The sequence below is a fragment of the Rattus rattus genome, chromosome 3 (genome assembly GCF_011064425.1).
Source record: "Rattus rattus isolate New Zealand chromosome 3, Rrattus_CSIRO_v1, whole genome shotgun sequence".
NCBI classification, from domain to species: domain Eukaryota; kingdom Metazoa; phylum Chordata; class Mammalia; order Rodentia; family Muridae; genus Rattus; species Rattus rattus.
Genome location: NC_046156.1, coordinates 115044719 through 115060614, shown reverse-complemented (window position 1 = coordinate 115060614; position 15896 = coordinate 115044719). Strand labels below are relative to the sequence as shown.

Sequence of the window (15896 nt, the reverse complement as noted above, 5' to 3'; positions counted from 1 at the left end):
TCCCTCCTCAGTACAATTCACCTTGAAGTCATGAGTTCTTACCTCCTAATGCATTTAGGAGCAACTTAATCACACTTGTCAAGTCCAAAACCCAAGAGACAGCATCTATCCTCAGGGAGCCCACAGTCTTATATTGAAAGGTGACAAATAGGGTTCATCACAGATTTTTTTGGTTCATTTGCATGGCACAGGGGGTGTTGGCACTTTAGTTCGTCCTTGTCTGTTGGTGTAGGAGGGAATTCAAGCATGGTGAGTATGTCTCTGTTCTTTGGGATTTCTCTCCATTCTTAACCTAGCTTCTAAGGGAGGACTACACACGACACTGTTCAGGATGGTGAGACCACTGAAGCATGAGGCACAGAAGAGGGAAAGGAGTAGGGCCTAATGCATTGCTCTGAGGAATGGCATGGGAAAGACAACATTGGTATCACTTCAAGGGTGAGTGATTCCAAGTTGGGTGGATTTTAGAGGAGAAGTAATTCTTATTTGATAATATGGAGCACATGGATAACCTTCCCTAAAATATGCAAATGCAGACCTAGCCAGAGGTTTTCTTTCTTATGTAGGATGGTGGCCTACATAGGTAGAGTTTCAGCTTGGCCAATTCTAGGGATGAGTACAGAATGGCTTTATTAGAAAAATATTCAGTTACTATTGGTAGAGAATTTATTAGATTCATTGAATTAAACAATTGTCCAGTAAAAAAATAAATATAAAAAGACATCCTAAACATGTAACTTTTTTCTGGAGGCATCCAGCTGTGACAGCATATTCACCAGGGAAGAGAACCGTCTTCTATTTTGACACACTTGACTAGCTTTTGTGGAAGATGCAAATTCCTCACAGCTCAGTAGAAAAATATAATTGTCCAATTAGGAAAAATGGATTTCTATTTTAGTCCAAAATATAAGAAAATCACACTGAAATTGACAGAGCAGAGGAGGCACTGAGTTCTGTATAAGCACAGGTGTGTGCTTTGATAGGAATGAGCACAGTTTCATAGAGCGTCGATTTGTACAACTAGAGAGACAGCTCAGTGCTTAAGAGTACCCGGTGTTCTTGTGGAGGACCAGGGTCAGGTGTTTGATACCCTCTTTTAGGTTCCAGGGGTACGCAAGTACACATGCACATGTATACACACAGACACAGACACACACACAGACACAGACACACACACAGACACAGGCACACACACATAAAACACACACACAGAAGTATAACTAGAAAGATTTTTTTTCAAAATGTGATTTGTGTATTGGCCATAGTTTTAGATATAACAAAGCAACAGACTGATGATCAGAGAGGAGAAAATGGGTGTGTGTGCATGTGTGGTGTGAGTATGTGTGTGTGTGTATGTGTGCATGTATGTGTGTGTTTCTACTCACCTTAGGTAGACACTTAGGAGTGGAAAATGGTTTCACATTTGTTGGAGTAGAACTATGAAGCCCTTCTTGGTCTGTGCTTCGCCTGCTTCTGTTTCAAGGGACTTTCCTGTGGTGTCATTTAGTATTTGTTACAAGCGTAGACATTAGCTTTTTGGAGGCAGGATGAAGTGCTAAGTATTTGGCAAGAAATGAGATAGATTCCGATGTAGCCTTTGACTTTGTGGAAGAACTTGGACTGTCTCTGATGTAGGATTGTGAAGGGTTGGGAAGGTGGGCATGGCTTGATGTAGGTCTGGGGAGGTGAGGCTGGGCCAGCACAGGTCTGGGGGTGGGGGTCTGTACAACTTCTTGGGTACCATGGACATGAATCTGAAAGTCATTCACTCCAGTGCCATTTGGTGATTCTTTATCTTGGTTTTTAATGTCAGTGGTTAAGAGCGAGACTCCATAACATTGCCAGTAAACCATCTATGTCGCTAAAATAGGAGAAAGACAAAAGAAATGCAAACTGGAGAGATATTTTAGAACAGAATTGGATCAGAGCCAATGAGATTGACTTGGTGGAGTGTTTGGAGGAAAGCCAGGGAGTCTGTGATATTTCCCTAGTGTGCACACTTGCACACACAGACACATACACATATCCTTGGATCAAAATTAACTCTTTCTATTGAAGTTGAATTTAAGACTTTCTTGGTTTCAGAAGTCAAAGCTGAGTGCAAATTAAGATTGTTGAAAGTATGATAAAAATATACCATACACTCACTTGACTTTTGGCAAGACCTCACATCTGTCGAGAATGTCAAGATAGGAAGATATCCAAAGCATTTTTTTTTAAAAAGGAAAGGTTGGATCATAGCCAAATGCCTGCTGAGGAATTCTTAGGAGAATTTCTGGAAACTATAGTTTTTAAGGTAATCATATTCTCCATGCTTTCCTGGCCCCAAATATTACTGGAGTGGTTTAAAGTCTCATTTATTTGTGTCTTGTTCATCCTTTAGACTGAGATGGTCAGATTTCATTCTGGCAAGGTGACAGAGGAAAATATTGTGCTTGGCACTGTACGCCTTCTATTTCTTTGCAAATGTGTGCGCCAAGGAAGAGGTATTTTGTGTAGCTGTAGCTAGATTTTTTTTTTTTTATGTTTGATGAGTACGTCTCTTTGTGTTAGACAAACCTAGACCACACTTTGCTTTTCCACTAAACTTGAGCACTTATCAGACACTCGGTACACATGTATTATCGTTGGAAGGCACAAGTGAGATGAGATTTCAGGTAAAACAGCAGTGTCTTAATCCCAACTTAACTGTCAAATCTTTCCTTTGTGTTGCGCCTGTGTCTCATGTATCCTAGACTGGCCTCAAAGTTGCTATGTAGTTCAGGATGATGTTGAACCTTCCGGCTTCCAATTCCCAGCTGGGGTTCCTGGGAAGTGTTACTACAGTGTTTACTGTTTAGAATTGTTTGAGCACAGTTGTCTAAGTGTGACAGAAAAACTGCAGTCAGCAATGGCCAAGAGTGAACAAAAACTTCCAACCTTTCTGCAGCTATTTCCATGTTTATCTCATTCATTCATTCATTCATTCTTCAACATAAATGATAGAGATTTGCCATGACACTTTAAACATTTTTTGATGAAATACACATAACCTACACTTTTTATTTTAACCAATTTTAAATGTATTGTTTAGCGGCATTCAGGACGTTTCCAGGGCTCCAAAACTGTCATTAACTCCATAACTATTGGTGTGATTTTGGCCTCTGACACTGAGGCCTTACACCCACTGGACAGTAACCTCCTCTGATGAGTTGTGTTTCTGGAGTTGGACTATTATGGTGACGGGCACAAAGAGCATCGTGTTATAGGTGCTTAGTTGCTGGGCCATGCCACTTTCCTAATGTGTTTTGTGTATATCACTGCAAGGTCAGTTTCACTTCTCGTTAAAGTTGAGTGGTATATATTACATTATCATCACATACACAGCACACCTTGGTAGCCAGAATGGACACTCAGGGTCCTATCTTCTTTTGCTGTTGAAAGACTCAATATTTGAGAAATTTGACCCTAAATGATTGCATGCCCGAGGTGACTGGCCCACACTAGGTTTAGATTCACAACAGTGAGCGAGCATTCTGTGGGCAGTAGGTCAAACATTGTGTGATGTTGATCTCTATTCTGTGTGGCTGAGATGAAATTGTCCTTTATCTCACCATTCTCTTTCCTCACTATTAAACACTTAACCTATACTACCCCATTCTAGATGCTCCCATGCCTCTTCCTTCTACATTAACATAAAGAGACTGGGGGACTTTAAAGCAAGATGGTCACCTAAATCAACTGTCCATTAAATCTGCAGATTGGCAATGGTAGGAAGGTCATTCTCATAGCATTCATTCTGAGCATTCAGAGCACGGATGGTCTTTCCATTGTCTAGAACCTTCTCCAATTTACTGAGCAGTGCACTAAAATCTTCAACTTTGAGACCCCCAACCATTTGGCCAAATATATTCAATATTTTTGGAACTATGAATGGGATAGTCGTCTTAAATTCTTGCTCTAGGGATACACAGTTAGGATAAGTGAAGGCATACACACACATACACACACACACACAGTGATTTGTATTCTGCAATGCTATTGTTAAGTGTTTACTATAGTAGATTCTATAGGGCCTTTTGGTGATAGGGATGGCATGGTTCTTTCTTCCCCATGTTTATTCTTGTTGTCCTTCACTTGTCTAACTGATATAGCTGAGACTCTGAGCCCTTCATTGAATGAGAGGGGAGAGAGTAGGCGTCCTATCAGGTTCCTGATTTTAGAGGAAAAAAATAATAGTGTAACTGACAGCAACTGTAATAAAACCCCAATTGAAGCTTTAATGTTTCAGATTTTCTTTTCTAACTGCATAGGATTCTCTGAGATGTACGGGCACATGATTGCCAGGTGATCTTAATCTGTTGTGTGGTATTTTTCTTTGGGAGATATTTACAATAGAGTGATTTTTAGTTCATTGGTTAACCTAAAAATAATACTGTCCAGCACTGAAAACACACAGGATTATTCTCACTGGCTACATAGTGCTGCCTGGTACTGGAATTGAAGAACAATTCATGGGCCGGGTGGTGCCGCATAGCCTAGTGGGCTGTGTAGGAAAGTGTATTCCAGAGTGACGGTGGTGCAGAGTAAGACGGACAACTGCAGAGCAAAAAGGAGAACAAACCACGAGCAGTTTGGGCTCTTAACAGGCTGAGGTTCGAAGGACGCTTTTAGTTTCTAATGTGTATACAGGATGTTGGGCTTCTTAGGGGGACCGAAGTCTCACTGGTGCACAGGGTGTTAAGGCCAAGGTCTTAAGAAGTTACCACCAGTGCCTTATCAATGTTAGTTACATACTGCTGATAAGCATCTGATCTACCTTATGGATACAAGCCACATGCAGCCATCTAGCATTCAGTGCATTCAGATGGACCTTCGTTTTCTCTCTTCCTTTGCAAGATTATCTAGCCTGAGGAAGTGGGCACTGATGGAAGGCATATATCTGCACAACTGAATACAATTCCATCCTGTGTATGTAGCACATTTTTCTTATCCATTCATGAATTGATGGACATAGGCTATTTCCATTTTTGGACTCTTGTTAATAGAGCCACCATAAACAGGAATGTGTAAGAAGCATATCTGTAGTTAGTTTTTTGGGTATATAGCCAAGAGTGGAATAGCTGACTCATATGGAAGATCTACCTCTGGATTTGTGAGGAACCCCCACGCTGACCTCCATTGTGGCTGTGTCAGTTTACATCCAACCACTGATGGATAAGCAGGCCACTTTGCCCACATCCTGTAAAGCATTTACTTCTCTTTGTCTGTTTGACACTAACCATTCTGCTGGAGTTAGATTGACTCTTGGGGAAATTTCAATTAGCATTTCACCTGATAATGATATTGGTAATATTTGAAACATATATTAGCCATTAGAATTTATTCCTTTCATAACTATCTACCAGTTCAGTCTCATGGCCCAGGATTCAAAATTGTGTTGTTTGTCTCCCTATTCCGTAGGTGGTTTCTACGCTTGATTTACACTTTCATTTGTTGTACAAAAACTATTTACTTGTGTGAGGTCCCACTCATTGATTATTACTTGTGTCTCCTGAGTTGTTGGAATCCTAGTCAGAATCTCCTTACACATGCTGTACTTTGAATTCACTCCCCACTTTTTCCTTTAGCAATCTCAGGTCTTATTCTGAGGCCTTTCTTGCATTTGGACTTGCTCTTCAAGCAGAGTGAGAGACAAGGACCTAGTTTAATTCCGTGAGTAGCTAGTCAGGATTCCAAGCATTTGTCAAAGATACTATCTTTTTCCATCGTGTATTTTTCGTCAAATATCAAAAAAAATTAGGTGAATGCAGCCGTGTGGCCTTGTATCCCACCCCTCTATCCTGTTCCATTATTAGTGAGTCTGCTTTTGTGCCAGGACCATGTCGTGTTTTCTGTGATGGCTCTACAATGTAGTTTGTGACCAGGTATGACCAGACCACCACTGTCTCTCTTGCTCATGACTGCTGTCCTTGTCTGGGGTCTCTTGATTTTCCATATAATTTTTAATAGTTTTTTTCTATTTGTGTGAAGAATGTCACTAGGAATTCGATGGGGATTGCACGGGATCTGTAGACTGTTTTGGTGTGATAGGATCTTTCAGGATTTTGATTTTTCTAATCCATGAGCATGAGAGGTCTCTCAGTCTTCTTCAATTTCTGAGTTCAGTGTTTTGTGGTTTTCTTTTTTATTATAGAGGCCTTTCATGTCCTTGGTTAGGTTTATTCCACAGAAGTTTATTGTTTTCTTTGAGGCAGTGTGGATGGGATGTTTTACCTGACTACACTCAAAGTTTTAGATCTTATATCAGGGTTTTCGATTCATTTGGAGTTAGTTTCAGTCTAGGGTGGGAGGTGGGAATCTAGCTTCTTTTCTCTATATGTGGATGCCCAGTTTCTCCAACAGCATTTTTTGAATGCTGTTCGGATGCCACTTCCAGTGTATGTTTTGATACCTTTGACTCACCACTCCTTTCTGTAGAAATTTACATTTTAGTTGTTATTATGGTGAACATCAATGAGGATTATTACTCTGCTCTCCCAGAATTTCCATCTGGCTACATTTCCTTCCACTGTGGCCATAGAGTCTCCATGATAGATATGTTCATGGGGGGAGTGAACTGTTCATGGAAGCAGGATGATTTATTAATAAACTCGGGACAATAAAGCATATCTCAAGTACCAGGCACACGTCAGGCCAGGAGACACTGGCTTTTCCCTCTTCATTGTGTCTCATCAACCAGTACTTGGAACATTAACTTTCTGGAGGCAATTCAGAGAGTGAAGCCCTCCTGTTCCCCATGCACCTGCTCCCTTTCCTGCTAGTACTGTTTCCCCTGGAAGAGCTCCCGTAGCTCACAAGCTGACAGGAATGCACTTTTTCCTGCCTCTCTGAGTAGCTGCAGCTGAGGCTGTTCAAGGCTAAGATGCAGGCAGGAAGCTCCTGTTTGGGCTCTAAATTTCTCATCTCTGACACCTCCTCTGAAAATACACCATCCTTTTCCTGCTACCAGAGGCCGACAGAACCATGTGGTTCTAGGACATTTCAAGTTTCTCCATTTGTGCCTATACGACCGTTCCAATCGAGCATCATAGATGGACTAGTCTGGAGGCATTGGGAGAGCTAACAATGCCAGTGGGAGGGACACACAGTTATTTATAAGGCAGGATGAAGAACTAGGCTCAGTGAATCAATGAATCAATGAATCAATGAATCAATGAATCAATCAATCATCACCACAACTTCTGCTTTTTACCCAAGCCTGCCATTTTCAGTTTTCGGACGTATGCACATTTGTGTAGCTGTGTACATGTGTATGTGTGCATTTGTGTGCATATGGGTGTATAACTGTGTGCATGTGTACATGAGTGTATATAGTTGTGTGCATGAGCATGCATATATGCATGTGTGTATATGTATATGTACATATGTATATACCTATGTGCATGTTTATGTGTGTGTACATCTCTGTAAATGTGTATTGTGCGAGTGCGTGCAAGAGGGTGTGTACATGTGAGTGCATGTGTGTGTATGTGTGTGTTTGTATGTGTATGTGTGTGTCTGCATGTGTATGTGTGTGTCTCTGTGTGTGTGTGTGTGTGTGTTTGTGTGTCCATACATGTAGAGGCTAGAGGTCAGACTTGGGTGTTGTTCCTCAGATGCCATCCACCTTTTACCTTTTGGTTGGGTCGTCTCTGTCTGGTTGGATTAAGCACACAGGCTAGCCGAGCAGGACAGCAAGCTGGAATGTCCCTTCTGTCTCTGCTTCACAAAGTCTAGCAAAACCAGCAAGCACCAGGATGCCTGGCTTTTACACAGGTTCTGGTGCACAATCTCCATTTCTCCTGCTTGCAAAGCAAGCTCTTCACAGCATGAGCTGCCTTCCAGCCTTTGCACTGGTCTGAGTAGACGCTGATTCTGCATCATGATGTCTAAAGCCCACTCAACTAGGAAAAAGTGGGTTTCCTAATCTCCACAGAACTTTTTTATTTGTTTATTTTTTATAAAATTTCCCTCTGCTATGTGTCTCCCTTACCCAGATCAACATCAGATCAACCCAAAAGAGCATTCTGGGATGCTTTTGTTGGGTATTTGGTTTGAAGAAACATAAAAATTTCCTCAAGTTCCACATGAAAGCCACACATCTTCTAATTCTATCCTCTAGTCTGTGTACACTTTAGGGCATGTGCAGGAATCTGGGCCAATGTAGAGTCAGGCAGTGTCGGTTTCAGGCAAAGTTGACGTGGGTACGTATGGCAGCTTTAGAAGAATTCCTTATTTGGTTCTAACTTGAGCAACACCGAGAGCACTAGGTCTCCAGCTTCTTGTTTGTCACCACACACTTAGTGAGCTATGGAAAGCGTGCTGCCTCCAGAACGGATTTAACTGCTTTGTGCCTGCACTCCTGGCCACCCTCGTCACCGCTGGCTTCCCTCCAAGCCTGCCTGCTACTCACAAGTATTTCTTGCCTATGAGAAATGCATCAAAATTCCAAGAACATATGCTGCTGACTGCTGGGAGAGTTTAGTGTCGAGAGATTAGCATAATGGCTTTAGTTTGAGAAATTTAATTGGGCATGGTCACATCCATGTAGTGTCTATGGGTAACAAGCTGTGCCTTGGAGATCTTTATGTGATTTTCAATTTGTTTTAAAAGCAAAACTAAAGAATGGAAAATGCACATGCTTCCTTCTTCCTTAATTAATATTCAGTAGTAATTAGACTAGAGCAACCTGTCTTTGTCTGGAGTGATGGACAGGTGCCTACATACACCTGTAATTTCATTTAAATTGCACAGTTTCAAATGCTGAAATGCCTAATCGCTTAGTATATCCCAAAGCAACTAACCACTAAATTAATTTTATCAAGTCTCATCCCTTTTAAATTATACTTCTTTTACTAAGTTGTTTCCTGTGAAATAATGCAGACATAAAATAATAATGGTTAACTATTTTGTATCTGTATATATGTGTGCTGTGTGCAAATGTGTGTGCAGGTGTAAGTGTAAGGTGATGTGTGTGTGTGGTTCACCTTTACTTTTATAAAATTTTATAAAAATTGAGATAGGGTCTCTTTCTGGGACGTTTCACAAAGACTAGGGTGACTAGCCAGGGAGTCCCAGGCAGCCAGCTGTCCCCACCTTTCCATGCCCAAAGTTGCAAGTGCCCACTACCAAGCTCACGGTTTTCACATAGGCCCTGGGAACTGAAGTCCTTATGAAAGGACTTTTTCATCCTTATGAGAAGACCTTTAGCACCTGAGCCATTTCTCCAGACTCCTAGCATTTTCTTTCAGCTATTTGGTTTAAGATGAGTCTTGCTGTCTAGCTTAGGCTAAGATTGACTTTTGGGACAGCCACTTGCCTTGGCCTTCCAAATGTAGGAATTATGATTCTGAACAGCCACATGGGACTTTTAGTTCTGAAGTGGGGAAAGAGATGGCCTAGAGCTGGAAATGTGGCTCAGCATGTATGAGCATTCCTTGCTCTTGCAGAAGACATGGATTCGGATTAGCCTGTGTGCTTAATCTGTGTGGCAGCTTATAACTGTTTGTAACTCCTGTTCCACGGGGATCCAACACCTTCTTCTGGCCTACTTGAGCACCAGATTTCAGTTTGCAAGGGGTTTGCTGAGGCAGCATATACTTTTCTGCACCCCCAACCCCACTCCGGCTTTCCTGACAGCTCACACTCAGCCCCTGCCAGGCTCTAACAGTGTGGGATGTGGAGTCTTTTCTCCAAACTCTGATTTCTACCACCAGGATTCCAGGTTCTTAGTTCTAGACGATCTTCAAGACGAGACGAACACTCTCACAACCGCAGGCTGTGGGACTAGGTTGGTCCTATGTGGTAAATAAATGCCTGAACGTATTGCTCACAGGCTAAGCATGACCTCGTGTGCCTCCGTAGTCCAAACGCTGTGGTCCTGACATTTGGGCATTTAAATGTAAGCTGTTCCTTGTTAAGACCTTCTCATAACTAAAATGTGAGTCACTCGAAAACTGTAATGGATGTTGGCCCTGCAGCACGATGAACCAACCGCTCAGAACACAGGGTAAGCCTCACCCAGACTCATGGTAATAGAATTCCCAGTGGTCACCCCAAATAGGGAAAGGCCTGAGGAACAAACTGAAAGCAGCTGGGTGGATCCTGGCTCCGTGCTTTACGGCAGCGTCGTTTTTCCTTTTAAGAAATGGAAGTACGTAGAGACCAGAGCCAAACAGTACAGTGCAAAACAGGGGTTGGGGTTTTGCTATACTTATGACAAGATTTAAGTCTCCATTTGAGATGTTAAACTGGAGTTGCTCATGTGTTCTACTGATGAAGATCTCTGGTTAGTTCATCTGCAATCAAAAGCCAAAACAAAACTAAAGCAGAATTCCAGCGCTCTGGCTGATGATCAATTAGCATTAGGGGGTTATTACAGCAAATGTAGGCTTTCCTATAACTTTAATAAATAAAAGATTTGCTCCCAGGGGCTTGCAGGGCATAATCAATGAGCCGATCCCGGGGAATGAAATAAATCGCGTCATATCTGGTTCTAGTCAGAGCAGATATTAACACATTTAAATGTAAATTTGATTATCTAGCCAGAGCAGAGGTTCTAATGAGTCACCCTGCTGTCTGTGTCATAACTGCTGCTCTCCGGTTTCCTGGGTAGACTGTCAGCTTCCTTGTCCCATCAATCCTGGGCTTTCTGGACAGCTCTGTACAGGCATTTTGGGAAATGTAAAATCCACATGACATCTCAGGACAAGCAGGAAAGGTGGCGCCTTCCTCTTTTCAGGGTCAGAGGAAGTGACTGGTTAGGCATGAAGATTGAACAGCTCCTGGGGTAGTTTTCAACTGGATCTTCGTTAGGAAGAGGAGGTGAGGGGGTCTCCATAATGAAGAAGGGATGGGACCTCCATATGGAAGAGGAGGTGGGCGTTTCCCAGCATCTACTTCACTGTGACGGATTGAAGACAGTTCTCAGAGTAAGACTAGAATATTTTCCTCAGTGGTCTCCAGTGGTATGTACTCAGTCTACATGTCTGTGATCAGAGGACCATTTAGTAAACTGTCACTGGAGTGTCAGAGTCTCAGAGTGTCAGAGCCTGTTGTGGGCTATGCTCACTGGAATGGCCCTGTCCTGTTCAGCTTGGCAACCTCTGCTGTGGTGCTGGGCCCCACTTACAGTCTCACATGCTCTCTCAAATGGAACCCATTCATGTCAGGTCATGTTTGTCTCAAGCTCTGTTAATGTTTGAATCATGATTATAAGCATGGTGTCAATATATTATCACAGCATATTTAGTAGCGCCAAGAAGATACCTGGTGAATGAGATTCAAAAGAGCTAGGAGAGCAACAGGATGGGGTAGTTCTAGCTGCCTCTGTAGGGAGAACAGCTTCAGTCAGTGTGTTCCTCAAATTCTAGTAACAGGTGAGCACTGGAAACATACAAAATCAGGGTTACTTCAATGATATGTCCCTAAGGGAAAGATTCCGTTAGGTATGGCTGGATTGTAAATATGAACAAGACAGATTTGTTCTCTCCAAATCTCTGAATCTAGAAGTCACTATTTTGAATGTTGCTAATGGTTTGGGGAACTGGAGAGTCTCAGTGACAGGCCGAGTGTCGTCTCTGCTCTGACAATCTAAAGTACTTCAAAATGCACAGCGTTTTGAGCATGGACATGTTGCCACAAGTGGAAAATTCTACACTTGCCCTTGGGAAGCAGTCCTGACATAGGCAACAGAAAATATGTCTTAAAATTGCCTTCAGCTGTGTGGAGAAGCTGCATATGAAACAAACGTGAATGTGCTATTTAGGCTTGAGTTTCTTACCTCAAATATGTCAATATAGTCTTACAAATATTCCCAAATCTAGACTGCCAGGAAACCCCTGACCCCAAGCTTCTAGAATAAAGCATTGCTCAGACTCTGCCAACTTCAGCAGCCTGTGGATATATGGAGAGAATTCTGAGCTATAACCTTTTATTATTGAAAGAAATTTTAGAAAAACCAATTCATTAAAAGTTGCACCTTTAGGGCTGGGGAGAGAGCTCAGAGGTTAAGAACATAGACTGCTATTTCAGAAGGGCCTGAGTTCAGCTCCCAGAACCCATACTGAGTAGCTCATAACTGCCTGTAACTCCATTTCTAGCACTGTAGATACCATAATTATGTGAGCATACACACATACACACATACACACACACAGACACACACATATACAAACACACACAAATGCATACACATAAATATACACACACACACAAATTAAGAAAGCCTTAAGAAATGTACTTTTGCATAATCTTGATGGAATCTTTTAATTCCATCAAGAATTAAAAGATACATGTCAACTCTTAACTTTTATTTTTGATGCAATGCTTTTCATAATTTATTTAAATCCAGGTATCTAATAGTGCACACGGGATCTAACTAACGTGCCAGTCCCACAAAGATAATATGCTACGCTATGCTATATCTTGTTTGCCACTCAGCCATGTGCTTGTTGCCTGACATGGTGCGGGTTGCTACTTTAGTTTGTGCTCTATCTCTCCAACTACCTCATTGTAATTAGTAATTAGTGTTTAAAAGGAACTCATTATTTAGGAAGAAAATATCTATCTGATTTTAAAAGCAGTCAGTTATACTTGTATCTACACTATGGCATCATTTGTAATGTACACCCCGAGCTTCCTTCTGAAAGAGTAATTGAACTTGATGTAGTGCAAAGACAGACCCATGTGAATATCTTCCCACAAGCCACAGTTAAAGTTCTTAACAATGGAAAAACTGTGGATAAAATCCTCTCTCTCTCTCTCTCTCTCTCTCTCTCTCTCTCTCTCTCTCTCTCTCTCTCTCCCCCTTCTCCTTCCTCTTTCTTGCTCTCTCCTTTATTCTTTATTTCTTCTTTCTCTTTTTCCTTAGCAAAATGGCTTTCAATAGAACTCTTTTCACGTTAACTTCCTCAAACATAATTTTCACATTGCTTTGATTAGGACTTGCTTCCCGATGCAGGTTTCTGCTTTGACACTAAGGGCAGAAGCCAGTGGCCTCAGGCACATCACTGAGCCTGCTCAGCATTCCAGCCTCTGCACTTGGCTGGAGAAAATTCAACGGACCCTGGGCCTGTGGCCTAGCATTGTTTTTCTTAGATAAAAGCACTTGGCATTTCAATGCCTTGGCTCCCGCTGCCTGTAAATTAAAGGAAGTGAACTTGATGCTTCTTCAGATTTCTTAAATTCTAATACATCTTGCAAATGAATGGATCTCTGAACTTCCAATGTGCTAAGCATCCTGCAGTCTTTCAAACAACACAAAATCTCTTTCCCACATATTGAGAATTGTTTTGCAAAGGCCGATAGGAGGCAAAGACGTTAAGTTGCAAGTTCTTCCTCTATCCTGATGCCTTCTGTATTTTCTTAGCTATAGTAAGTGAACTAACACAATGCCACTTATTGTTTTAGGATGGAGAGTGTATGCACATGTGCATGTGCGTGCGTGCGTGCGTGCGTGCGTGCGTGCGTGCGTGTGTGTGTGTGTGTGTGTGTGTGTGTGTGTGTGTGTGTGTGTGTGTGTGAACAGCCTTCACAGGAACCAGGTGCGAGTTATGAAGGTCTTAGGCTTAGTATCAACTCAGAACTACAGTTAGCTGGGAGCCATACAGAACAGTGTTACTATGAAAACCTGTGCGTAACCAACAAACACAGCAAGTGATATTTGAAAAATATATCCAAGCTATAAATACATTCTTGCACATGCACAAATTATCCTCTCCTGGAATCTGGATTGTGTTGCCTGTGGCATTCGTACTTACGTCAACATTTATCATCCAGCCTTTGGAGTCTTTGAGTGCTGGGTCTATGCTAGTCACAATATCACAGAAGAAAATAGGACAGAACACCCTTCCTTTAAGGTGAAAGGTGCTTATAGACACATATGTAAATAGAAGCATTGATATCCCCTACTGAAACCAACTGTTGACATCTTGGGTCAGAGAAGTTTGTCTCCCCACTCTGAGGAATTCCTTGAGTTGTCTTCTCACATCGGGGCAGTCATTTCTCTCAGCACAGAAATGACTCAGTGCTTGGCTGAGTGGCATGGTTCCTATGTCAACGGTTTCTATCCTGTCTGGATGAAGGTGTGAAAGGATTTGTTTTGAAATAGCATATAAAACGCAGAAAACAAACATTGAAAGTTTAGCAAATCCTATCATTTTAAAGACCTCCTTCAGTTTAAACCTGGTCATTTTTTTTTAAAGATAAAACAATAGTTATCATTAGCTTCCTGAATGAAGAGAGTGCATGTTAAGGAATACTTTCTTGTACTCCATGTTTGTTTACAAGACAAGCCAGAGCCAGCTGTGGGGGTGATGTTTGCTGCTGGCAGCTACCCGTGCACTGGTTCTTCTTGGGGGTTGAGGAGATGTTGCAGTGGGTAAAGCACTTGATATGCTAGGGTGGGGACCCAAGTTCCAATCCTCAGAAGCCATGTAAATTGGGACACTACAGCACATCTCTAATCCCAGATTCCCTACCCCAAGATGGGGGTGGAAACAGAGTACTCTCTGGGTGAGGGAACAGGCCTGGAGAATGCAGTGGTGAACAAAAGACCCTGTCTCAAACAAGGTGCCAAGTGTGGATCAACGCCTCAAGTTTTCAGCCACATGAGGATGTACGTGCAAGTGCGTGTGTTTCTCAAAGCTTTCCTACACACACCCTTGATTCTGAGATGGGGACTGAGGCTAAGAGAAACAAAGTATTTGGGTTCAGTCAGGAGAAGGGCAGAGTCTAATTTGTTTGGTAAACCCACTGTTATTGGAAGTCTGCTCTGAAGCTGGCTTTGGTTGCCTCTTACAGGCTCTGTTAGAGCTGCCATGGAACTCACTTCAGACGGAGGATGAAGAGACACTGGTGACTCCATCACTGGTGGAGAGACAAGCTACAGACCTCTACCTCTATGGGCCTCTCATTCCTTTGCCAAGATGGGGTTGGGTCATTTGCTGGTGAGAAAATCTCTCCATTAAGATGGAGAGAGGCTCGCAGCAACTACTAAGTAGTCAATTTATATATTTTCTTTGTTTTTCAACTGTTCATCCACCTGTTTATCTAATTTGCTTGTATTTCCCCAATGTATTTGGTCAGAGACTGACATTGTATCCACCTATGTTTCTCTTCCCTCTCCCTGAGTCCCTTGAGGAGGTCCATACCCTCTGGCTGCTCCTCCTCTTCTTATTCCTCATCTTAATCCCTGCATCTGATAGGGTCTTCACAGTACAGCTATGAACAGTGTCGTCTCACAGAATACCAGTTTTGTGAGAAATATGCCCTTGCTGGTTGGCTGGGCTATCCTCCTCTACTCAAGTGTGACCTTCTCCCAGGAGCTTTTGTTACACTGGTAGATGTCCGCAGTCTCCTCAGAGCCTTTGCCTCTCTCTCTCCTAACTCCGAATGGAGACAAAAGATGGAGCTGCTGTTTAAACATCATACATCTTTTCTCCTGAAAACTTTACTTAGGTAGGGAAAGTGACTCTGGCTAAGACTCTCAAAGGGGTTAATACTTGTGATCCACAGACCCTGGGGTCTGAAAGGGAGGTTGGTCTATTTTTGTTACTGCAAATGGGAGTCAAGATGGACAAGTGTGTAGTTTTTGTGCCCCCAAATTGAAGAGTTGATGTTAATGTGGAGAAATTTCAGTATGAATTAGAAGTGGCAAAAAACGTGGTGTCAGCTGACACATTGGTTTTCCATTGCTGGCTCCTAGACTTGGGAGACCTTCACTAGGGTTTGCAGTGACAAGTCTCAGAGGACGATTTTCATTCTGAATCCCACTGTGGCCATTTAATATCATTTACCATCAAGAAAGTAGATGCTATTTGCTTGGTCTTAAGTGTTCCTATGAATATTTATGCCCCTCTTTCAAGAAACATTGC

At 42.2% G+C, this 15896-nt stretch overlaps 1 protein-coding gene across 1 annotated transcript in view; it reads left to right on the top strand.

The window, feature by feature from the left end:
* Fat4 (FAT atypical cadherin 4) overlaps positions 1–15896 on the top strand; it is a 129368-nt gene that overhangs the window by 41199 nt on the left and 72273 nt on the right.